Source organism: Gekko japonicus, unplaced genomic scaffold, assembly GCF_001447785.1.
Source record: "Gekko japonicus isolate JY-2015 unplaced genomic scaffold, Gekko_japonicus_V1.1 scaffold270, whole genome shotgun sequence".
Classification (NCBI taxonomy): Eukaryota; Metazoa; Chordata; class Lepidosauria; order Squamata; family Gekkonidae; genus Gekko; species Gekko japonicus.
In genome coordinates, this window is record NW_015170282.1 from 1,229,622 (window position 1) to 1,254,173 (window position 24,552).

General features: G+C 45.5%; 1 protein-coding gene across 2 annotated transcripts in view; it reads right to left on the reverse strand.

Moving 5' to 3' along the window:
• The window catches only part of MARK3 (MAP/microtubule affinity-regulating kinase 3), a 101,518-nt gene that overhangs the window by 64,248 nt on the left and 12,718 nt on the right, over positions 1–24,552 (reverse strand). For both annotated transcript variants that reach the window (XM_015417810.1, XM_015417811.1), the window contains exons 2-4: positions 20,434–20,472; positions 18,699–18,890; positions 4,098–4,151 (exon numbers count right to left, since the gene is read on the reverse strand). The gene's annotated coding sequence lies outside the window, so the exon portion shown is untranslated. The remainder of the gene's footprint in view (positions 1–4,097; positions 4,152–18,698; positions 18,891–20,433; positions 20,473–24,552) is intronic.

Here is a 24,552-nt window from a genome sequence, read left to right on the forward strand (position 1 = left end):
ACCTGAAGCACAATTCCTTCTTCAACCTCCATTTAACTGCTAATTTACATAGTGCAATCAAACTGTACAGGACACCATGAATTTAACAATGTACCTCGAGATTCCAAACAATAAACTGATCTTCCAGATCACAATGGAAACGAAGAACAGTGTTAAGGGACAGCAGCAGGCCCATTCAAGCAGTCAGCTGCACAGAAAAGGCCCAGAACATACAAGGACCGTAAGGCAGTTTGAGAAATTAAATGGACTTGGAGTTTGTGGTGGCATTTAGGGAAGAACAAAGCATTTACTGGGAGAAGGTTTACCTGTTTAGGCACCTGCCCCATCTGTTTGCAAGATCAGTGGTAGCCGGCCACTTAAGGAGCAAGGTAACGCTCATTATAACAGATTCTGAAACTTCTTTGGGATTTTACAATATACCAAGAAGGAACAAGGAACCCGGGGGGGGGGGCTCCCTCCCATGCTTCAGGATGCCAAATATAACAGATGTCAAATTATTCAGGGTTTTTGTTCCTTGAGGCAATGAGTTTGTATTGGCTGGAGGCTGACTGACTCAGTCTTCAAGTTATCTTAGAAGATGTTATCCGAATGACCTGTACAATAAAAGCTGTCTTATCTAGCATTTGATTAACCAGAATTCTCTGTTCATCAGCACTGCCCAGAAGGCAAGCTGTTGCCCCTTGGGCACCGTATGTTCAGGCACACACATGCCCCACCTTTGCCTCTCCAGCAGGCCAGCTTGATGTCTCCAGCCATTGCTGGCTTCTGACCGCCAGTGGCTGGCACCTGACACCCTCCTCAGGTGCCGCCTCCTCCTTCAGTCTGCCTTGAGCTGTTGGGAGCAAGCTCTGCCAGAAAACTCCCAGGCAGTTGGCTCATTTGTCTGCTGGGTGCTGGAGATTTTTTTTTTAGGGGGGGGGGGGTTCTGACAGGCATGGGTGTTTTTGCTATGGCATTTCCAGTGGGGTGGGGCTCAGTGAGAGCAAATTGCTTTGGGAAGAGCAGAAATGTGTATCCAGCAAAACTGATGAACTGGTAGCCCCCATTCCCCATGAGTGCCAGATAAAGCTTTTGCTGTAGTATCATCAGCATCCACTGCACAAGATGAGCACAGTTTCCTCCATAAGTTTCCAAGAGGTAGTATCTGTGACAGTATTTATGTTGACCATGTTCTTCTAGTCCGAGCTTGATTTCATTGAATGTTTCCAACTTTATTTGGCATTTTTCAAATATGCAATTCCTATTTTGCTTTTACTTAAGGAATGCATTTTAGAGGCTGTAAAAAAATTGCATTTCCTACTTTTACAGATGCTCTAAAATAATCCAGCTACTCTGTTTCCTGATTAAGTGCCATGGTTCAGCTTTATTCAGCTCCAGTTTCTTAACATGCTCCCTTCATCCCTACATCTTTACCTTGCATCTGTAACAGATTGAAAATGACCGGATTTAGGAAACCCTCTGTTTAGCAACAATTTGTCATGACATTTTCGTTCAGACACTTCTTCAACAAGCCAGGACTCCAAACCATGCTTTAGAATCTCGGTTCGTGGGCAAGAAACCAACCCCAATTTGCTGAAGCGCCTGAATGCAGACATCATGACAATTTGCAATTAAAGACTTCCTGCTTCAGGGAAATGTCTATTAATCTTGGTTCCATATGGAGCCACTCCATAAAGGAGGAATGTCCAAGAATAAACCAGGCTCATTCTCATCACGAACTACAGTTTGCTTGTTCGGTCTAAGTACGGCTCACATGATAAATCAGACTGCGAGGTTAAATGATGACTTTCTACTCTTCTGTGTAAAACGTGAAACTCTATAGCACTGTGGGTTGGATCCCATGGCCATCTCCTCTTGGGCAAGACAAAACCCAACCGCAAACAGCCAAGTCACCAAGTCACCTTGACTGTATCCCGTCTTGCACTGCTGCTTCTGCAAGACACTGTGCATGACATATCTCGGCATCCTGTCCCCCAGGCAATAACCTCTTCATGCATCTGAACTGGAAAGGTATGACTGCATCAAATGGCCCTTTTACATACATCCAGTCAGCAACACTAAGGTAAAGGTAAAGGTTCCCTTGCTCGAAAGCCAGTCGAGTCCGACTCTGGGGTTGCAGTATTCATCTCCGTTTCAAAGCCGAAGAGCCAGCACTGTCCAAAGACGTTTCCGTGGTCATATGGACGGCATGACTAAATGCCAAGGTTCACGGAATGCTGTTACCTTCCCACCGAAGTGGTATCTATCTACCTGCAATTTCTTGCTTTCGAACTGCTAGGTTGGCAGGAGCTGGAACTAGAGACGGGAGCTCACCCCGTCATGCGGCAACTCGGGTCTTGAACTGCTGAACTACCGACCTTCCACACCCTGCAGTTCAGCGTCTTAACCACTTGAGCCACCGCAGCTCCTCGGCAACACTAACAGGAAATCAAAAAATCAGCACTTGGTTTTACGGTAGCTCCTGGACAATGTCTTGCACTAAACTGTGTTATGTAAAATTTCTCTTCCGCTAATGGACGGCAAGACCCAACCCACCTCTGCTGCTAGATTATATTTTCGATATCAAATGCACACTGAATTGGCAACGCTGAATCCCACCGTGAAAGATTTTTTACAGTCCTCTGGTCACCAGCTAAGAAAATCTTTCATTACAATGTAGATAAATCAGGCACGTGAAGCTTAGGGAGTACAGCTGAGACAGGGAGGGGGTAAGGGTGGATGCCTGGTCTTAAAAGGCTTTTCAAGCATACAAAGTCTCTGGTTCCTAGGAAGTGCAGAACCCTGTAATCCTCTGCAAAGCTGCATTTTGCTCTCACATCCTTTCAAGTTACGCAGGACTCCAGATGGCTGGCAGTCTCAGCCACTCCCTTGATTATTTTCTAAGAGCTGCTCTTAACACAGGAGGAGACACAGCGACTCTGATTTAAACACAGCTATACTATCCTCGCAAGTGCAATATACTAAACTAGCTGACCATTGTTTCAACAGTAGGATAGAGAGGAGCGGTCTATAGCAGGGGTCCCCATGTGGGGCCCGTGGGCGTCACAATGCCTGCCGACACCTTCTTTGGTGTCCGCCAAGTGTTTTTGGGAAGGGGGTGGGGCCAAGTAGGGCTTTTACCCAACAAGGCTTCTGATTGACTACTGGAGATTTGATTGGCTGTGCAGATTTTTTTTAATGTCGTTTTAGCAGCAGCTGCCACCACAGTACAAGGATCTGCACTGTGTTGCTGAAATTAAGCTGTGGCGACTGTTTTGTGGCTGGCTTTGCTTCCTGGGGCAGCCATTCTGTGGCAGCCATCTCATTGCTGCCACCCACCTTGTGGTGTCAAAATTCCAAATGTGTACACGGGCTCAAAAAAGTTCTGGTTCCCCTGGTCTATAGTATTTGAAACAGTGTTTGCTTAAAGAAGTGCAGAACAAGAATTTCATAAGAGTGGAGCGACAAGTCTGGCATCACAGAACGCTTCTGAACAGCTGGTGAGCGGAAGGGCAGGATGAGTGATTCCCAGCGGTGAGCAGGGTGGCAGAGCAATTTTCCATCCCTCTACTAGTTTTTTCCTCCTTCCAGGATTTCAGATTTTTATCTCCTGCCTCTTAGGGGAAATTTGCCGAAGGAAGAAGATTGCAAGGAAAAGCGCCAGGAGGGGAAAGGGTTAAGGTCTCAGATACTTTTCAGCTGTTTGGTTGCAATTTGAGTTCTCCAACCTTCTGCTAAGCTCCGGCCTAAGCCAGTGATCTCAGTATTTGTTATTTTTGTAGGTTATGCCCACACGACAAAATAGTGGAAGGCACTGGGTATTTTATTCAGTTTACGCAGCAGTTCAGAGTAAGATAAGACTCACAAATGCTGTGTTTCAGCCCTTTCGTATACACTGCATTATGTTTCTAGTTCAAATTTGGATTTTCCCCCAATGACACCTCATGATTCTCACCACAATTATGACCAGTAAGGAAGTGACCATTACGGAATATGCACTCTCCTCAATATAAAGCATTCACTGTTTCAATAAACCCGAACAGAACTGACAGAAGAGAAGACCATCAGGGAAAATAAACTAGCAAACCTGGATGAATGAACTTCCGAAATGGACCTACCTTCTGTAGACTAGTCGGATTCAACTGAGTTTTGTCAATTATCTTTATTGCAACCTAGAAGGGGGGAACGTTTGCAATTAATATGAGTTTCTGGATACAGTTTGTTCAAGTTACAAACCAGAGAACAGAGCAAGCACTTAACAAAACACAACTGAGTTAGGAATGACCTACAGAATTAGAATGCGTAACAACAACTACATCTGGCATCCTTGGAAAACTCAAAAAATTGTATATTGCCAGGTCCAAAACAGCAACAGTCATATTATAGTCGGAACTGCTTTTGGAACTGTAGTTCTCCATCCATGAGAGTTATCCCAGGTAAATTCTGTCCGAGCAAGTTAAAAGGTGTACCCCTTCATGTGTCTCAAGGCTAACCAACAACTTAATATGTAGGTGACCAGCACCCTAGAAAACACAGACACTGATAAGAAACCAAATATCTGAATTGGCCACACAAAAACTGGACTGCAGACTAACTCGGGGTCCACCCCACCAATGAGATCTGAAATAGGTTCCCACTCAAAGTCAGATGTAAAATTATTAAACATATGAGAGAATCACCCATGTCAAGATGCCCTCCCTTCCTCAGAGCAGAACTTCACAGTAACTGCTGATGTTCCTTTCTCTTTGCAGAAGTCATGCTGCCTCTTTCTCAGTAATTCCCATCAGTCCATCAAGGAGGCAGGACTAAAATTCTTCCAGTCTGCCTGTCTCCTGGGTGGACTTGCCCACCTTCCTCAGTTTGGTAACTCCCGAAGCAGTATCTTTATTAAAATACTAACTGTGCAATCCCAAGAACACTTTCCTAGGAGTCAGCCCCACTGAATAGACCTGAGTAGGATTCTCAGTAGACCTGCGTAGGGTTGCTCTCTAAGTAAATAATTCAACACACTAGGAAACAGGAAATGCAGGACAGGAAACAAGAAGGCATTAATATGGAGAAGACAGCTTGTTATCCCCCCCCCATTCAAATCAGGGTGGGACAAGATGCCCTCCCTTCCTCAGAGCAGAAGGAACCTTCATGGTAAGTGCCAGTGTTCCTTTCTCACTCTGAGGAGGAGGGCATCTTGACATGGGACATCCGAAATCCATTGTATCCCATGTCAGGTGGGAAAACCAGTCCACCTGCACCACTTGCTGTAATACCCTCCTTCTGAAAGCTCTGTCAGCTGAGCAAGGATATTCATTTTGTGGGGCCTGGTGAAAGTCGATAGAGATAACCATGTGGCCACCTTAAGATTTCCTCAATGGAAGCTTCAGCAGCCAATGCTGTGTTAGTTGTACCACTATGAATGGAGAACAAAGTCTGAGCCCAGTGGCACCTTTGAGACAAACGAAATTTTATTCAGGTTATAAGCTTTTGTGTGAATGCACACTTCTTCAGATAAGAATGGGGTGAACTATGACTCCAGGTGGTACCTGGAGCTTGCTAGCTTGCCTCAGATGTATTACCTCTCTAGACATTTCCTGTCCTTTGTTAGGTGAATTTTTATGAGTTGATGCTGTGTGCCTGATGTAGATCCTTAGGGCTCTGAAGATCTAGCATGTGCTACTTCATTTCCTTGGGGTGGAATGGTTTTGGACAGAACGAAGGAAATGATATTTCCTGGGGAGCAGTAGAAGCAAGTATTGACCTTTGGACTGACGGTTGGACCCATTCGTGGAATCGCTTGTACTTGTGCAAAGCACAGAGACTTTTCTGGGTAGATAAAGCTCCTGATTCTAAGACCCTTCTGGCTGGTCACAGACCTCCATTCTCAACCATTTTAGCATAGCTTCTTTCAGAGGTTCAAACAGAGGTTGAGTATGTGCTGACAGGACTATGTGTAGATACCAAGAAGGAAATCTATGGACAATTTGGGGGGGGGGGGGGCTGTGACATGGGCTACTCCTTTGAGAAATCTGACTATGTGAGAATGTCTAGATACAGAGCATCCATCAACTCTGGGACCACTGTAACCAGAGCGGCCACTTGTCTGTGTAACATATTTCGGTTGACCCCATTTGCAGGAACTCCAGGGTTCAGTGTAACACAGGGGAGAATGGGTCTAGGTGCTTCCATTTGCATCACCTGGCACATGCCTTCCATGAAGAGTCATAAATTCTTGATGTAGAAACTCTTCTACAGACTAGCATGATATTTGTGATCCTCGCAGGACAGCATGGTCTTTAGTGCCTTTCCCTTCCAATTTCCATGCAATCTGTCGTAACCATGGTGGGCCTGGGCACCACTATGGCCCTTGCTGAAACATGTCCAGACCCACTGGAATCTGCCAAGGATTTTCTACTGATTGTAACCATGGTGGGCCTGGGTGCCACTATGGCCCTTGCTGAAGCATGTCCAGACCCACTGGAATCTGCCAAGAATTTTCTACTGATGACTCCACTAATGCTGAAAACCAGGGCCTTAGCAGCCAACTGAAGGCTATGCAGATCAGGGTTACTTTTTCTTGTCTCAGTCTCCTCAGCATCTTTGGTATTAGCGGAACAGGTAGAAAGGCTTAAAGCATGCCCAATGGCCAGGGGGGACATTAGAGAATCTGTTTGCTCTGCTTCCCCCCCATCTGGAACCTTAAGAACTCGGGCACAGATATTCAGGTCTGAGTCAAAGTGGTTCACAACTGGGTTGCAGAAGTGTTTCACAATCTGTGGGAAGATCTCCATCTTGATAGATCACTTGTTGTTCACCAGTTGTCTCCATAGCCAGTCCACTAGCCCATTTTGCTGGCACGAGTGTTCTGAAAAGGACTCGAGGTTCCGTTCTGAACAGCACATGATTTGTGGTGTCTCTGTGTGCAGGGTCGAAGACTTGGGCCCACCCTGTATGTTTATGTAGGCTTTCAACAAGATATTGTCTCTTCTTATTGAGACATGATTGTTTCTGATCCCATCCCAGAACCTGACTAGAGCCAGTCTGATTGCCCTGATCTCAGGAAGGTTGATCCTCATTTTCCTCTCTACACTGTTCCAGGTCCCTTGTGCAGGTCTTCCCTGACAGGTTACCCCCCAGCCTGTCAGGCACACATCTGTAAATACCTGGATTACTTTATTTATTCCTTGCCCTTGGCCAGATTGGACCATGGGGTCCCACCATGCCAGGCCCTGTCAAAGAGGGCAGGTAAGAACTAAAGGAATGTCTGTGTTCTGATGGATCTGGAGCTGGAAAAATCTCAGGAACCACTGCAGAGGACAGAAGTGAAAACTCACCCAAGGAACCCGAGTGCAGGCAAGCAATTATTAGGCCTTGAAGTCTTGCCAGAGCCACCATGCCAGGCCCTGTCATAGAGGGCAGGTAAGAACTAAAGGAATATCTGTCTTCTGATGGATCTGCAGCTGGAAAAATCTCAGGACAGGACATTGCAGAGGACATTAGTGAAAACTCACTCAAGGAACCCGAGTGCAGGCAAGACATTATTAGGCCTTGAAGTCTTGCCAGAGCCATTAGTGATGATGACCTGGAATTTATCAGCTGTCATGCCATGCCTGAGATGTTCTGGATCATCTCTGGCAGGCACAGCCTGTTTACAGGGAAATCTACTGTGATTCCCAGGTGTTGTATCTGCTGTGGAAGAACTAGATTGCTCTTGGCTGAATTGATAAGGAACACATGCCAGGCTAGGCACTGAGTGGTGGACAGAATGTCTGTGTGTGTGCTTGTATCAGGTTTGGAGATCTGATCAATAGGTCATCCATGAGCGGATGAACATGGATTCCCTGATGAAGAAGAGCTACCAAGGTCACCATCATACTGGAGAATCCCCTTGGGGCTGGAGCTAGCCCTAACTGCAGGACTTTGAACTGGTATCATATCTTGTAGGCAAATCTCACCTGTGATGAGATGGAAGAATGGGAATATGGAGATATGCCACATGAGGTCTATGGAAGCCATGACATCTTATAGGCAAAGCACTTCCATGATAGATCTGAGTGTCCCTATCCTGAAGTGCTTGTGGACCACGAATATGTTAAAAGCCAGTTTGGTATAGTGGTTAAGTGCAAGTTTGATTCCCTACTCCTCCACTTGTAGCTGCTGGATGACCATGGGCAAGCCATAGTTCTGTCAGAGCTGTTCTTGAAAAAGCAGTTCTCGAAAGTATGGTTAGGCAAAGAATAACACTTTTTTTGTTGTTGCTAAACCCAAGTTCTGTACATTAAAAAGAGGATCTGGCCAGTCCTCTTTCATTTGGCTCTCAAAGAATTATGGGAGCCACACTACTTTTTCACACACACTATGCAATCTTGGGGGGGGGGGGAATTGCTCTGCAGTTCCATTTCTCTTGGGGAATGAGAAGATAATCGAGTAAACCCCAATAATGCTTCACAGTCAGGAACCTGTTCTGTGGCCCCAATGTTCAGTAAGTGACAAATGGCTTCCACGGTCACCAGGTTTTCTCCCTCTGCTTGAATTCTGAAGACAGAAGAACCTGCCCGGTGGGAAACATTTCAATTCTATTGCATATCCCATTTTTATTATGTCCATTACTCATAGGTCTATGTTGGACTGACTCCACTGAGGAAGGAAACGGGCTAATCTTCCTCCCACTTGTGGGGAATTGGTGCCATGCTCTCTTTTATTGGGACTTATTTCCGTTATTGGAATTAAAGAGCTGATGTTGGTTTTTTTGTTTTTGTTTTTAATATTTATATGCCCCAGAAAGCACTACAGTCAGGGTCACAAAATCGATTGGCCCTCCCAGGTCCCAAGGACGCCAGGCTAGTTGTAAGCAGGGCCAGAACTTTCTCGGTGACAGCTCCATACTGGTGGTATGAGCTCCCAGAAGATATCAGGGCCCTGTGGGACCTTTTACAGTTCCGCAGGGCCTGCAAGACAGAGCTCTTCCACCAGGCTTTCAACTAGGAGCTGCCTCCACTATTAACAACTGCAACAGGCTGTAGAGCCTGGTGCCTGGTCGGTTATCAATAGCCTAGATGCGCCAACTACACCTGAGGAAGATCAGTGAGCTGGAACTTAAACAACTATGGAATGCAATCACGCGGTAACGCCATCATTACAACACCAAGCAACAAAGCTAGCACTTTAATGTTTTATGAACTCTTGATTGTTACTGTGGACTGTTACTGTGTATTTTATCTTGTGTAAGCCACCCTGAGCCTGCTCCAGCAGAGTAGGACGGGGTATAAATCGTAAAATAAAATAAACATAAAAAATAAACATAAAAATATCCTTGACTATTCTATTGGGCTCTCTTTGGTCACCCTTGAGGCACGACAGAATATGCTGGCTTTGAAAGGAATGTGAAGGGTTCTTCCTTCTATCCTCTCTAGGCATGGCTTCCTTCTTATCTTTGGTTTCTACCAGGATATCGTGTCTCCAAAGTTTATTTCCCCAAAATGGAAAGGATGCTAATATTTGCTGGAATGGTAATCAGTGTGCCAAGCTCTGAGGCACAGACTTCTACGTGCCCCTACTGCTGCCGCCATAGCACAACAGAAACAGCACGGTGTGACCAGAGTGGCATCCGCCATAAATATGACCGATCTAAGAAGCCTACTGGCACCTTTCCTGGTCTTTTTGTTCTCCTCCACAGTCAGCCGAACTCGCTTCCTAGCCCACAATGGAAGCCCTTACAAACACAGATGATGTGGCTGAAGCTCTAATTGCAAGGGCTGAGGCCTCATAGGATTTTCTGACCATGTAATCTGGGCACACAGGGATTCCTCCCCATCTTTAGTTACCATGCCCCCTGAGAGGAGAGCTACAATAGGAGCTTGTACTAATGGAACCTGTAAGAAAGCCATAGTATGGTTAGGCAAAGACTGGTTTTGCAGGGACTGGACTTCCTCCAACATTGCATGGTGAAGCTAGCTTGCAATCTCCAGGAGGCATCCAGAAAATATGGTTAGGCAAAGAATAACACTTTTTGTTGTTGTTGCTAAACCCAAGTTCCGTACATTAAAAAGAGGGTCTTGCCCAGTCCTCTTTAATTTGGTTCTCAAAGAATTATGGGAACCACACTACTTTTTCACACACTATGCAATCTGGGGGGGGGGGGGTTCCCTCTTTGGATTTAGTATTGGTCTTTTCTTCCCCAGTTTCTGCTGGCTAGTGCTTTGGCTAATAGTCCCTGATAGTCCTCTTGGTTAAAGAGACATTTGGGTTGCTCTGACACTATTACCTCCTCCTTCCTGATCAGAACTGTTTGATCCCCGCCCCCCAGTCCCAGCAGGAGGGGGCTGGGTTGCCTTGAGAAAGGTCGGGTCTGTGCACTGCCAATTATTTTGTGCTGCTCTGGTCAGCCAGGGCTAGTGCCCTGCACTCTGTTCCCCCGCCCGAGGAATCCTCCCCAATTCCCTTGCCTAAACAATCCACAGGAAGGGGGGAGGGATGTGATCTAGAACAGGACCTTGAATAATACCTTTTCCAGCTCCCTCATGGGGATGATTTGGAGTTGGGAGTAGGCAGTGAAGTGGCTAAATTTGCGGATGATACAAAGTTGTTCAGGGTGGTGAAAACCAGTGAGGATTGTGAGGCACTCCAAAGGGATCTGTCAAAGATGGGCGAGTGGGCGTCGCTCAAAAAGGATGTGGGCTCCTGGGCTAAACAGTAGCCACAATGGCTAAATGAAAACTCTCTATCTGGAGGCAAAGCACCTGTGAACAACAAATACTGGGGGGAAACTGCAAAGAAGAAGAGTTGGCTTTATACCCTGCTCTTCACTGCCCAAAGGAGTCTCGGAGTGACTTACAATCACCTTCCCTTTCTCTCCCCACAACAGACACCTTGTGAGGCAGGTGGGGCTGAGAGAGCTCTAAGAGAGCTGTGACTGATCCAAGGTCACCCAGATGGCTTTATGTGGACAATGAGTGGGCAATCAAACTCCATTCTCCAGTTCAGGTTCCACCGCTCTTAACTAGGGGGCTGCCTTGATTCTTCCCACAGGCTTCTCGTTGGCCACCATGAGAAACAGGTGTTGGACCAAGTCAGAGGCAGGCAACCTACCAGCATCCATACCTAGCAGCAGCACACCAGGCCATTTTGCTTGGCACCCAGAGGCAGACCTCTGTCCAAGCAATGGAAACACTGGCAGCACTGCTGGGGCCGGCGGTGCAGGTGAAGTCGACAGGATGGCCAACACTTGCCATCACCTCCCAGACTTGCTGAGCCAACAAAGGAGTCAAAGTTGAGTCCCTGAGACCCTGGTAGCATTGCTGAGGCTTGGCTTGCTTTGGGCACATCTGGCCAAGTACAACCTTTGTCCACATGCCCCCCATCTCCATCTTGTTTGCTGGCACACCAACACCTTCACAGGTAGATGTTGCACTTTTCCCCAATACATGGGCTAAGAAGGGTACCCTGCCCTTGAGTAGGTGAACTCTTAGCTTGATTTAAACAAGGCTTTCTGTGTTCTTACTGGTGGAGATGTATATCACAAAGGGCCTTTTTTGCAAAACTCATGCAACGAGACCTGAAGGGGTAGTAGTCACTTAAGTCAGAATAATTCCCATCTTTTAAGAAAAAAAATGCTTTGAAAACAATTATAGGTGGCATGCTTATAAACATTAATTCTCACAGGAAGATTAATGCAAGATAAATATTCTGAATTACTTTAAAATGTAAAAGCACAACATAACATTTCCTGACAGTCAAAACAAGAGCTGCCCAAATCTAAATACAAGCAAATATAGAAAGACAAGTGGGAACCCGCAAGGACTTGCGGGAGGCATCTTGTTTTCTCCTTCCCCACTATTTCCTCTTTCCCAAAAGCCCCCATAGTCTCTCCCCTTTTCTGGCTTCCTTCTCTCCTTCTAGGGCTGCCAAACCCCAGGTGGGGGACTGGAGATCCCCTGGAATCACAACAGATCTCCCAACTACAGAGGCCAGTTCCCCCCAAGGTTGCCAGATCAAAGCTGGGAAATCCCTGTAGATTCGGGGGTGGAGCCTTGGGAGGGTGAGGTTTGAGGAGGGGAGAGACCTCAGAGGGGTAAAATACCATAGGCTCCACCCTCCAAAGCAGCCACTTTCTCCAAGTGTCATGGGGTGAGGAAAGCCATGCACATTCTTGTGGGTAGCAAGAGTACGAGTACGAGAAGCCGAGTCGAGAGTCCAGTTTCAGAGTCAGCCACTCTTTCTTCCTCCTGCCACCCCTTTTCTTACTCGCCCCCCCATGCCTGTCACTTCCTTTCTGCCCCCCTCCCATTTCTTTCTGCCCCTGTCACTCTCCTGGCCTCCCACCTACTTCCCCCCCCCAAGCAGAAGTGGCAGCAGCCACTCTCCAGGAATCACAATGGATTGCCCAAATACAGAGATCAGCTCCTTTTAGGGTTGCCAGCTCCATGTTGGGAAATTCCTGGAGATTTGGAGGTGGAGCCTTGGGAGAATGAGGTTTGAGCTTGGACGTGACCTCAGTAAGGTATACTACCATAAACTCCACCCTTCACAACAGCCATTTTCTCTGGAGGAACTGATCTGTCATCTGGAGATCAGTTGTAATTCTAAGAGATCTCCAGCTCTCCCCTGGAGGTTGGCAACATTAGTTCCCCTGAAGGAAATGACTGCTTTGGAGGGTGGGGTCTATGGCATTATATCTGCCTGAAGTCCCTCCCCGCCTCAATCCCAACCACCCCCAGGCTCTATTCCTCAAATATCCAGGAATTTCCCAAACTGGAGTTGGCATCCCTATCTCCTTCCCACCCAACAGCCAACCTACCTTCATCTGCCCCTCTGTCTTCAGCTTTCCATCTCCTTTCCCCCTACAACTTCTACTGAGGAACTATGGTCTTTCTCCACAGTGAGGACTAAAACAGTTTATATTATTCTCTCCTCCTTTTTATCCAAACAACCACCCTATAAGGTAGCTTAGGCTGAAAGTATGTCGCTGGTCCAAAATCACCCAGTGAGCTTCCACAGCAAGATGGGGATCTAAACCTGGGTCTCGCAAAACCTACTCTGAAGCTCTGACCATTATACTACACTGACTTTCATAGGGTGGCTGCTGTTGAACAGTAGCAAGTAGCCAGGCCTAGTAGAATCGTGCAAGTCAGGTGGTATCAAGTCACCCAGAGGGTGCTGCTAGGCCTAGGGTTGCCAGCCTCCAAATGGGAACTGGAAATCCCCCAGAATTACAACTGAACTCCAGACAACAGAGTTCTGTCCCCCTAGAGAAAATGGGTGGACTGTTGCATTATATCCAGCTGAGGCCTCTCCCTTCCCCAAACTCTGCACTCCTCAGACTTCACTGCAGAATCTCCAGGAATTTCCCAACCTGGAGTGGGCAATCCTAGTCCCAGGCCTGGCTCCAAAATAGGCCTGGAAGGTCCGTCCGTCCGTCCCCCCCCCCGTGCTTTTTTAACACAATCCCCTACTATTTAGCCCGCAGGAATCCTCCCCAATCCAGGCTCCAGTCCTCCTTTTGCTTCCTGCCCTCTTCCCCCACTCATCATCTCTCCGCTATCAGCCAGTCCATCTCTCACTGTTGATGCTGTGGGGCATGGAGCAGATCCCTGTGGCAGGCATTTCAAAAGGTATTGGGGGGGGGTGTATTCAACCCTCCCTGAGGGTTTTTTTTTTAATGTTTTAGATTTTTCTACAAATCTACGGAATCGCAAGTCTGTAGAAAAACCTGTTGGGGAAGAGTGTGCCCTCAGTTTGCGGAAAAAAGTATCCACACTCTGAGGGGACTGCTGAGAATTAGATATACAGATAGTGATAAAATGGAGATTTTTAAAAAACTGGTTGCATTAATGAGCTGGTTCAATAATTTTATATCTCCTAGAACTCGGGAAAGCCACAGGAGAAGATGTTACAACAAACTTAGCACACAGGGGAAAATGTCTGTCAAAATTTTCATGAGCAGTGAAATTCAGATTAGCACAGCATCTCACCACACATGCATTCATTAATGAGAGAATAAAAGTGGACATCTTCCCAGGTTAGTAACAAAAACAGCCATAAAACAACTGATTTTCTTTTCCCCAGGCTGTAGAGCTCACTGTTATTAAGACTCCTGCCCCATAAAAAAGAGCACAAATACGTGCTCTTTTTACCAAATGGAAAGGAAATGGTGGGTATGTTACCGTCAGTGTAGCACTTCTAGGCAGTGAAACAGAGAAAGAGAGAGCCTGCCCAGCAAATGCACAGCCACTGTAGCAACCAATGGTGGTTCGAAACAGTTTCAGCAGTGGGAGCAATGGACATATCGGTGGCAACTGGGCAAGTCATAGTATCACTGGTAAAGCAAGTATAAATCTCAAACAACAAAAAGAGTGACAAACTCAGCCTCTCAGATAATAGTCTAAGATCTCTAAGTAACCCTTAAGGTAATGTAAACTTTGTGACAGACTTCCGTGCTGGCAACACTTACTGAATGCTACTCCGCTCTGCAGACTCAATCTAGCAGAAGCGCAAAATATTAAGAAAACTGCCTGCAGGTGCCACAGTTATGGGAGGTTTGGTACAAACATATAAGAATTTCCCACAAGTTGTACTTTCTACCTGCACATTATGATGAAGTTCCCTTCCTTCCCATTTGTGTCTGGTCAGTGTGCCTCAGGCAACTGATTTTAATATAAGATACACGCCACCCCATACTGAGCCATAAGCCTCTTTCTTCCCCTTGATTCAACTTTCTGCAACATCTTCCACACAGATTGCCTCTACACAATGGCGCCAGCTCATCCTCGTAAAGACAACACAGACCACTAGCCTCAACCCTCCTTCTGTTGCTCAGCAGATGTACGCTGATCCAGAGCTTTATCACCTCCAGACCAGATTAACTGTAACACCATGCAGAGAAGGAAGGAGGGAGGGAGATGAGACGACAACACAAAGGGTTTGCAAAGCTACTCTGAAACATCCACTGGTAAAAAGGTGGTTGCCCGTTCACTGAGAAGAAGAAGAAGAAGAGAAGAGATTGGATTTATACCCCGCCCTTCACTACCCAAAGGTGTCTCAGAGCGGCTTACAAACTCCTTTCCCTTCCCCTCCCCACAACAGACACCCTGTGAGGTGGGTGGGGCTGAGAGAGCTCTGACACAAACTGCTTTGTTTCAAGGACAGCTGTGCCAGAGCTTGTGACTGACCCAAGGTCACATCAGCAGGTGCAAGTGGAGGAGTGGGGAATCAAACCCGGTTCTCCCAGATTAGAGTCCACACACTTAACCACTACACCAAACCGGCTCTGAGAGTTGACTTCCTCTTGTAAGAAATATTATCACATTTGCCCGTGCCTTTAATAAATTCCACTTTGTGCCGATTTTTTTTAAAAATGTAGTAATTTTAATGCTAGGAATCCTCGGATAGGTCTAACCCTACAAAATGTATCTGGAGAAGTGAGCAGTGACTCACGAAAGCTCATATCCTACCATAAGTTTTGCTAGTCTTTAAGGTGCTACTGGACTCTTTCCTAGTCCTAAAAAACTAAGGTTGCATCATTTCCTGTATGGAACCTGTTGTATGTATCGCTTTTACTTCATCCTAGCTCTCTGTGGAAAGAGCAGATCATTCTTGGGCATCAAAAGGCCTGGATCCTATGAATGAGTTTCACATAAGCTGGTCTCTGCCCTTCAGCGCACTTCCTTTTCTGCTAAAGCTTCTATTTGCACAATTTTCAGGGGCTTTTGCACAAAATGGAAGTTTTAGCAGAAGAGGAAGCACCCCCCGTGGCAGAGACTATAGTCAAATCTGCATTGTCTGTTTGAACATTGTTTAGAGAATATTCATTTAAAGCAGTGTGGAGGCACAATGCAGAGACTCTAAAAGCTAAAGACATGGCCCTTGCATAAATATTAGAAGTGAGCGTATGAGTCAACTATTCCCACTGCTCCAATGCTGAGCTCTGCACGCACTCTTAAGACGCAGCTGAATTCTAACAATAGCCTAACATTACATATTTCCTCCAGTGAAGATCACAATGACCACAAAGAGGGGCTGTCTCCACAAGAAGCCATAACTCCTGAAGTTATCAAAAGTCAACTTCATCCAGATTTGTACGGCAAAAGAAATTTTTATAACAGCGGTCTTTTAAAAGAGTGTGTTCGTTTTAAATCTTGGTTTACTGACAAAGTTTAAGGTGAGCTTGAGAGACTGGCCAAAGCTTAACAGGTCAGTTTAAAATCCTGCCTGAGCCAGGATTTGTAGGTCTCCCACCTCTGTACCCAGTATACCAGTGGTCATACGTCACACTGAGGTGGCACTCCAGCAAATGCAAACATTCAGCTGTGACTTTGGAAGAGACTGACTGTGAGAAAAACTTACCCTCCCATTTCTATATTGCGTTGACAGGTTTAGCTTTGTATAGGTTTATGGCTCCCTATTTTAACTTCAAGATTACTTAGTGGATTTGACTGGAGCTGATTGGGTTATTAGCTCAGCGGGTTGTGCTTATGCCGTGAGCATAAATATATCTTCAGATCAGCAAAGCATTTGACAAATTCCCACATGTTATCTTAGCGACCAAGTTGGTTAAGGGCTGGCTAGAAGTCAGTAGAGTACGGAGGATTCACAGCTGGTAGGAGAACTGTACTCCAAGAATGCATATCCATGACGCTTTGTCAATCTGGACCGGGGTTTGTCCTAAGTGCAGTACCCTTCCCTTTTTAAAAAATGAATGACTTAGATGAAAGCAATCCTTGTCAGATCTGCAGATCACTATCCCTTGGAGCTTTTGTGCTAACACCTCAGAGGACAGGAATAAAATATAAAACAACCTTGACATATTAGAAAGCTGGGCTGAGGCGAACAGAATAAATTCAATACAGCTGCATGCAAAATTCTGCATTTAGGCAAATGGAATCAAATTCTCGGGTAGAGGGTGGGGTGGGGGAATACCTGGTTTGGCAGCAGTCCTCCTGAAAAAAAGGTCTTGGGTTGCAGTCGCTCACAAGCTGAGCGTAAGTTAGCAGTGAAACCAGACTGCCAAAAAGGCCAGTGCAGTTTTAGGCCAGATTCAGAGAGGCATAATATCCGAGCGAAATAATTTCATTCTGTTCCGCACGACCATCCTACGGCTTGCCGCATCCGGTTTGGGAGCACTGCGTTTTTACAAGGAATGTGGATAAACTGGAACCGGTGCAGCGGAGGACAATAAAGATGGTCAGGGAAACAAGTCTTACCAGGAAAGGGTGAAGGAACTGGGTAAATTTTGTGTGGAAAAGAGAAGCCTGGGAGCAGTGGTGGGGAAATAAATACAACAGCACTCTTCAACTATCTGAATGGCTGTTGCATAGATGAGGGCAAATACTCTGTTTTCTGCTGCACTGGGGTAGATTCAGTGGGTTTAAGTTACATGAGGACAGGTCCCATATTATGAGAAACTTCCTAACAGTGAGAAAAGTTTGACAATGGTATTGGGGGGCGGGTCTCTCTTTCTACAGATTCTAGGGGAAGGGCTGCAGCTCAGTGGAAGAGCCTCTGCTTTGCATGCAGACAGTCCCAGGTTCAATCCCTGGCATCTCCAGTTAAAAGGACTGGGCAGTAGGTCATGTGAAAAACCTCTACCTGAGACCTTGGAGAGTCAACACCAGTCTGGGTAGGTAATACTGAACCTGATGAACCAATAGTCTTAACTCAGTATAAAGCAACTTCATGTGTGACCAAGGAGGATGTAGGTGAATCAAGACCAAGGCCTTCAAGCAGAGGCTGGAGAGCCATCTACCAGAGATGCTGAAACTTTGTACTTCCTGAATGGACAGGAGGCTTGGACTAGATGGCCTGTTAAGGCCTCTTCCAATTCTATGTTTTTAAGGTAGCCTCTGCACTTTGGTTCAAAAGAAAACTACATTCCTTGCATACTCAGTACACCTCACTCCTGAAGCCTGATCCTAAACCCACTCATTTGGAATTAAGACAGAATTTAACTAAATTTGCTCCACAGTAAGTGTGTTTACAACTACGACATGACTGTTTAAAAAAAACTCTGCAGAGCCAGATAAAGTTTATATAAAGTAACGCACTTTTCAGTTTTAGTTTGTATAACACGCTCGTCACCTTAAGTCCTTTGTGGCACAGTCAGACAGGTAAGCACATTTGTTCTCTGTGACGATACTCTAGGTTAACACAGACTAATTTCAGAATAAGAGGCAAGATTCTTAAGTTAAAGCATACCTGGAATATTATTACCACCATCCCCAACACAATCTTACATTAAAAAGCGCAACACAGTGAAGATTTAAAGGGGAACCAACACTGTATTTTAGTTAATGGGCTAAACTGGGTAACACTTATTTGCAAAACTGGTAATCGGAACCCTGGCCTGCTTCCAAAACAAATGCAAAGGATTTGCTGAAAACAAATGCAAAGGATAAGACTATCCTTTGCAACAAAGGAGAAAAATTATTTATATAAATTGCCATTGCAGAACACTTAAAAGCAAATTATGTACTAAAATTTCACTGGCTATTTGCCAGTCCTGATTTTCAGCTGTAAATTTTCTTCCTAGGATTTTATACCCATTAAGGAGACAAAGCAGCAATAATTTTGCTGAGTTTACATGAATGCTTGCTGACTTATTATTTCACTTGCCAGAAATCGTAACATGATAGCGCGTTTTCATGCAACTTTAAACCAAAACAGTCCGCAGCTCTTCTATACATATGCAAAATGCCATTTTAAGGATATCTCCCATCTTTAACAGAACACTTTACCTCTCTGCCGGTGAGGATGTGCCTGGCCAGTTTCACTTTTGCAAAATTCCCCTTTCCAATTGTTTTAAGAAGTCAGTAATTCCCAATATGGGGCTGCTCATCTGCACAGGAAGCTATAGAATTCCTACAGCGGGCCCCAGAGCGACTAGTCCGAGATGAAACATCCTGCCGTCCTTCACCATGAGAGGTGTGCTGTAACAAAGAAAGGCGTATGTTTAAGTACATAAGCTATGGATAATCTATATGTCAACAAGGACACTGAGTACAATAAACTAGAACCGAGGGTAGCCTGTAGAAGAGAAGCTAATATTCACCAAGGCACTGGTTAGGGCAGAAACAGTTTCCTATATCCTACTACTAGCAAATAAGCAATATAATGCAAATTTTTAAAAGTTAATAATACACTGTAGATGTCAACATTTGACAATGCAAATTTTAAAAAGTTAATAATAATACACTGTAGATGTCAACATTTGACAAACTCAGACCCAGTCACCCTGTTGCCACTACATATTAAGCACAGGAAAACCACAGACCAGTTACCTAATCCTACCACATTCATAGGCATTAAACCTCTGAATCCCAGAGCCAGGAGCCAACACCAGGGGAAGGTCTGGGCCTCTATGCCCTGTTGCTGGATCCCACATCCCCCCCCCCCCCCGGGCTTCACACCGCGAACCAAAATCAATGACAAGGAAGTGGTGGAGCATCTAGTGGTACATAGCAAATACAGTTACTACCACCTTCATCTGCAGACTCAACACTATACGGTAGTGCTTTGCCCTCATTGCAGCCAGTCCTATTAAATATTAGGTAAAGGTTTCCCTTGCTTAAATACCAGTCAAATCCAACTCTAGGGGGCGGTGCTCATCTCCGTTTCCAAGCCGAAGAACCAGCGCTGTCCAAAGACTTCTCTGTGGTCATGTGGCCGGCATGATTAAACACTGAGGCGCACAGAACGCTGTTACTTTCCCACTGAAGTGGTACCTATTTACCTACTTGCAATTTCTTGCTTTTGAACTGCTAGGTTGGCAGGAGCTGGGGCCAGAGACGGGAGTTCACTCCATCACATGGCCCTAGGGTCTCGAACTGCCAAACTACAGACCTTTCAGTCTGCAACTCAGCTTCTTAACCTCTGAGGTTAAGGACTAATTTTCAAGAAACAGATTTTCAGGGTGACCATTAAGGGAAGCGAAATGCCTTTTTAAAAAAAGTTTAGTATGGTACACTACTAGTTGGAGGGGGGGGGGGATGCATGCCATTCAGGTTTTCTTCTGCCACAGGTACTGAAACATTTTGGCCTCAGAATTAGAACAAGAGAAGAGGGCAGGGCACTGAACAGAACACACAGGAAATGCCAAAGAAAGAATTCCGTATCATTCCTTGAGGGAAATGGATCCAAATCTAACTGAGTAGGCAGGCGCTGAGCTCGCAGCATAAATAACAGCTGACCTGTTCTTCTTGTAAAAAGCATCACTCAGAAAACAAGACTAGTCTTACGATTTTGTCCTTGCGATGGAGTCACTGCCTTTTCAAAAAGCTTAAATCTACAAAACGTAACTGGCAACTTCACACCACCCGCCCTGTCAGCAGTTGAAGAAGACCTTATCTTCCAGTATGACAGAAATAAAGCCAGCATGCTAAGAAAAAAAATGACACACACAGACACACAAACACACACACAGCAAAGACAAAGAAAAGAAGCCTTCTTTTACAACAGAATTTAAAAACCCACCTTTTCACAAAGGCTTTCCCCTACCGATGTTCCAGCATCCTTTCACATTGTGAGTTAAGCATGATGAAAGAGAGATAAAGAGAAAAAGAAGGAAAAGTAAAACATAGGGAAAGTAGCAGCAGAGACTGGTAAAAACCTGCATTCTGCATTCTAGAAACCGATTTTGGCCATACTTTTGTTACCATCTGAACATGGCCTATTGGGATGTTACCACCATCAGCACTTTACCCGTATTTCTGTTATGTTTATGAGTTTCTATTATGTTGCACTGTGTCAATGCATCTGTGTTTTAATATTTTTACTTTTAATGTCAGCCGCCCTGAGCCTGCCTTGGCAGGGAGGTCGGGATACAAATCGAATTAAATAAATAAATAAATTTCTTTTGGTTGGTACATACTGCAAATATAGTACAGAGGACACCATTAACCAACCAGCAACAGTCAACAGAGACGCGGCGACGTGATGACGCAGCGCGGTCGGAGCCAATAGGATGGAGACCAGCTGCTGCAGCCGTCGCACAGCCACACGCCATGAGGACCATTCCAGAAGGAGTCGCTGTGAGAAAGAATAGACCTTCGCCGAGATACCGTCGCCTGGAAACAGAAGAACCCACCACGGAAAGAACAACATAGGAAGATCACTGCTGCTTAGGTGCCCGGTAGGCACTCACCCCTCCCCTTGCACTGTGGCCCTAGTTAGGTGATTTAAAAATGTCTCTGTAAACCGCTCCGAGCCCTCGGGAAGAAGCGGTATATAAGTGTAATGTGTAATGTAATGTAATCATTAAATACTACTCTACAGAAGTATTAGCGGATAGAAAATCTAATAGATAAAGAGTTACAGCACTCAAGGAATAGAAACATCTCTCATTAGAAAACCAACTCTGCATGCAAGTTTGGATAATCCATTTTACTTGCTGGACTCCCCCCTTATCCTCTGTATAGGAGTCATTTTGTATAAATATTCACTGACGCATGAAATACTACATAGGAACAGACCCATGCATTCAGCTGAGTATGACACATTATCCCAAGTCTGTGTCTGGAGTACAGCGAAGGCTCCTTTATGATGATCCTCTGCACATACGGAGCAGATAGTCACCTTCAGAATCCAAAACAGTTACTCCAGAGAGTAATACCCTATGATATTATGAAGCAATACAAATCTGAGGGCAAGTGTGCATATCCCCACCACATTAATATCCATGTTTGTAGGACTCCCAACCCTGATCTCACACACTGCCTGAAGCACAGGTGAGCACAACTGTACAGGCAACAACCTGCTCCACTCAAAGAGACACAACAGACTTCTCCAACTGAGAGGTTTAGAGGGAAACGTTTCCAGAATGAAGAGTTTATCCAGAAAGAACATCCCTTTATACAGAGTACCTATTTTTTGTTCCCGCTTCCGCCAATATACTTGGTTCAGAGATTTAAAAACCACGAGAATCGAGTATGAAGTCCCAGTAGGACTCAAGTACGGTAAGCAAAAACGATCAAATCTTGTTCCTTGGTTAAAAAAAATCTACAGCGGAGTCAAAACTAATTATTTTCAGTTTCTACAGCTGCGATTTAGAACCTGCAGAACAACAAAAGAAGTCAACACCTTAGTTTCACAAGATACACTAAGCGTAATTTTTCGACATCCCTGCAGAACGGTCTTCTTAGCCTGCAAAAAATTAAAAACAGTTGAGAATACAAGGAGAACAGGCTCCTTTACTTTTGCTACAGCGCAGATAAGGGAAACACGTTTTTGCTTTACAGCCTGAAATTACATTATCACCCTGTGACGCTTTGAAGGGAGGACAAGTGACAAAGTGACAAGTGCCGCTTGCAGATATCATAACATAACCAGCTGTAACTAAACTCCAACTGGGCACAGGCCCAGTTTTGATACTGCGCAGCAACCCTTACTCCCCCCACCCCCTTCTAACAGCATATAGAGGGTCACTGAATACCTCCTGGGCAGCTTCCATACACGGTTTTTACCCTAAATGGACAGCATGCCCCTGCATTTTTTTCAGAGCTCCCACACAATGTCATACCCCTTCTGAACATGAACGCATGGGGATCTCCTGGGGATTCCCTGTTTAAATCAGAACAAAGGATCCGACTGAAAATGGAAAGCAAGGAGCCTCTGCCCACAGCCAGCCCTAGTAGGAGCGGTGCTCAGCTACACCTTCGAAATGGCAAGAGCTAAACTCCGTACCCCACAGCCAATCCTAGGAGGAGCAGTGCTTAGCTCCACCATCAAAATGGCAGTGCTAAACTCCGTACCCCACCAGCCAATCCTAGGAGGAGCACTGCTTAGCTCCGCCTTCAAAATGGCAGTGCTAAACTCTATCCCCCACCAGCCAATCCTAGGAGGAGCAGTGCTTAGCTCCACCTTCAAAATGGCAAGAGCTAAACTCCATACCCCACCAGCCAATCCTAGGAGGAGCACTGCTTAGCTCCGCCTTCAAAATGGCAGTGCTAAACTCTGTACCCCACCAGCCAATCCTAGGAGGAGCAGTGCTTAGCTCCACCTTCAAAATGGCAAGAGCTAAACTCTGTCCCCCCCCAGCCAATCCTAGGAGGAGCAGTGCTTAGCTCCACCTTCAAAATGGCAAGAGCTAAACTCCATACCCCACCAGCCAATCCTAGGAGGAGCAGTGCTTAGCTCCGCCTTCAAAATGGCAGTGCTAAACTCCGTACCCCACAGCCAATCCTAGGAGGAGCAGTGCTTAGCTCCACCTTCAAAATGGCAGTGCTAAACTCTGTACCCCACAGCTAATCCTAGGAGCAGTGCTTTGCTCCACCTTCAAAATGGCAGACCTAACTCCATACTCCTTCAAGGTTTGTCTTCTCCGTAAAGCTCAGCTGTCTGTGCCACAGTTCAACTGAGAAAGGAGGAAAGGGAGGGGTTACCAGGTGCAAAGAGACACGCATCAGATCAAAGGAGAGAAAGGGATGGGCCATGAAGAAAACTGCCTCTGCCCACTCCCACCTCGCTGACTGCTGCATCAAGGGTACCTTTTCATACCCCTGCCTGGAGCTTCATCAAGCTCCAACTAACTAATGTTCGAATGTAGGTGCCTCAGCGAAAACAGAGCCTGTCTTCTGTGAAAAACCAAGGAATCTCAACCGGAATTAAACCAAGGATTTGAATCCCAGTACCCAAGGACTGGAAAGAAGCAAGTGTTAACAACAATTTTATTGAAGGGGTTCAAAGGAGTCCTGGGAAATTACAGGCCTGCTAGCTCAATGTCTACGCCAATTTAATTAGAAACTGCTAAAGAAAGAATTGTCAAGCACACAGAGGCACAAAGCCCGCTGAGAGAAAATCTACATTATTTCTGCAAAGGGAAGTCCCGCCTCACCAACATTTTAGAGTCCTGTCAGTTAGCAAGCACACAGACAAGGAAGGATGACCAGGTTCCAAAGTGCTTTTGACAAGGTCCCTCACTAAAGACTCCGAAGTACGCTTAGCAGTCGTGGGTTCTCTTGTGGATTATAAACTGGTTAAGTGACAGGAAGCAGAGAGTAGGGTTAAATGGACAGTGAAATGCAGTAGAGGGAAGCAAGAAGTGGGATCCCACAGCAATCAAGAGCTGTGCTATTTAATCTGTTCACGACAAAATCTGCAAATGGGCTAAGCAGGATCCTATGAGTGAGCCTGGTGAGCACTAGATGGCCTAACTAGGGATGGAAGGGGGGGGGGACTTAACCCTGAAACCTGGGATCCAGAACCTAAAGAGGTAAGTCAAACAGAATAGAGGGCCAACAATAAAAACCTGGTGTATACAGTATAAAAAGATACACATATTTATTAACAAAGAATGGAAAAACATATAAGGGCCCAATCACACTTCATGTAAAAATCAAAATCTAGCACACAAGGGCCAATGGACTGGACCTGATGCGTTTCGGCCTGTATAGGCCTTCTTCAGAGGTCAAACACAATGAGGAGCATACTGGCTTATAACATAATACAGTACAATCATACAATTATGCAACATAGATACAAGATGGACCAGAAAAGAACTGTTCCAAAGTGAAACCACTAGGCACAGAATAAAAGTATAAATGAGGCCTCCACAGATGCAATCACATGTCAAATGATGTTTCACTGATGATAATT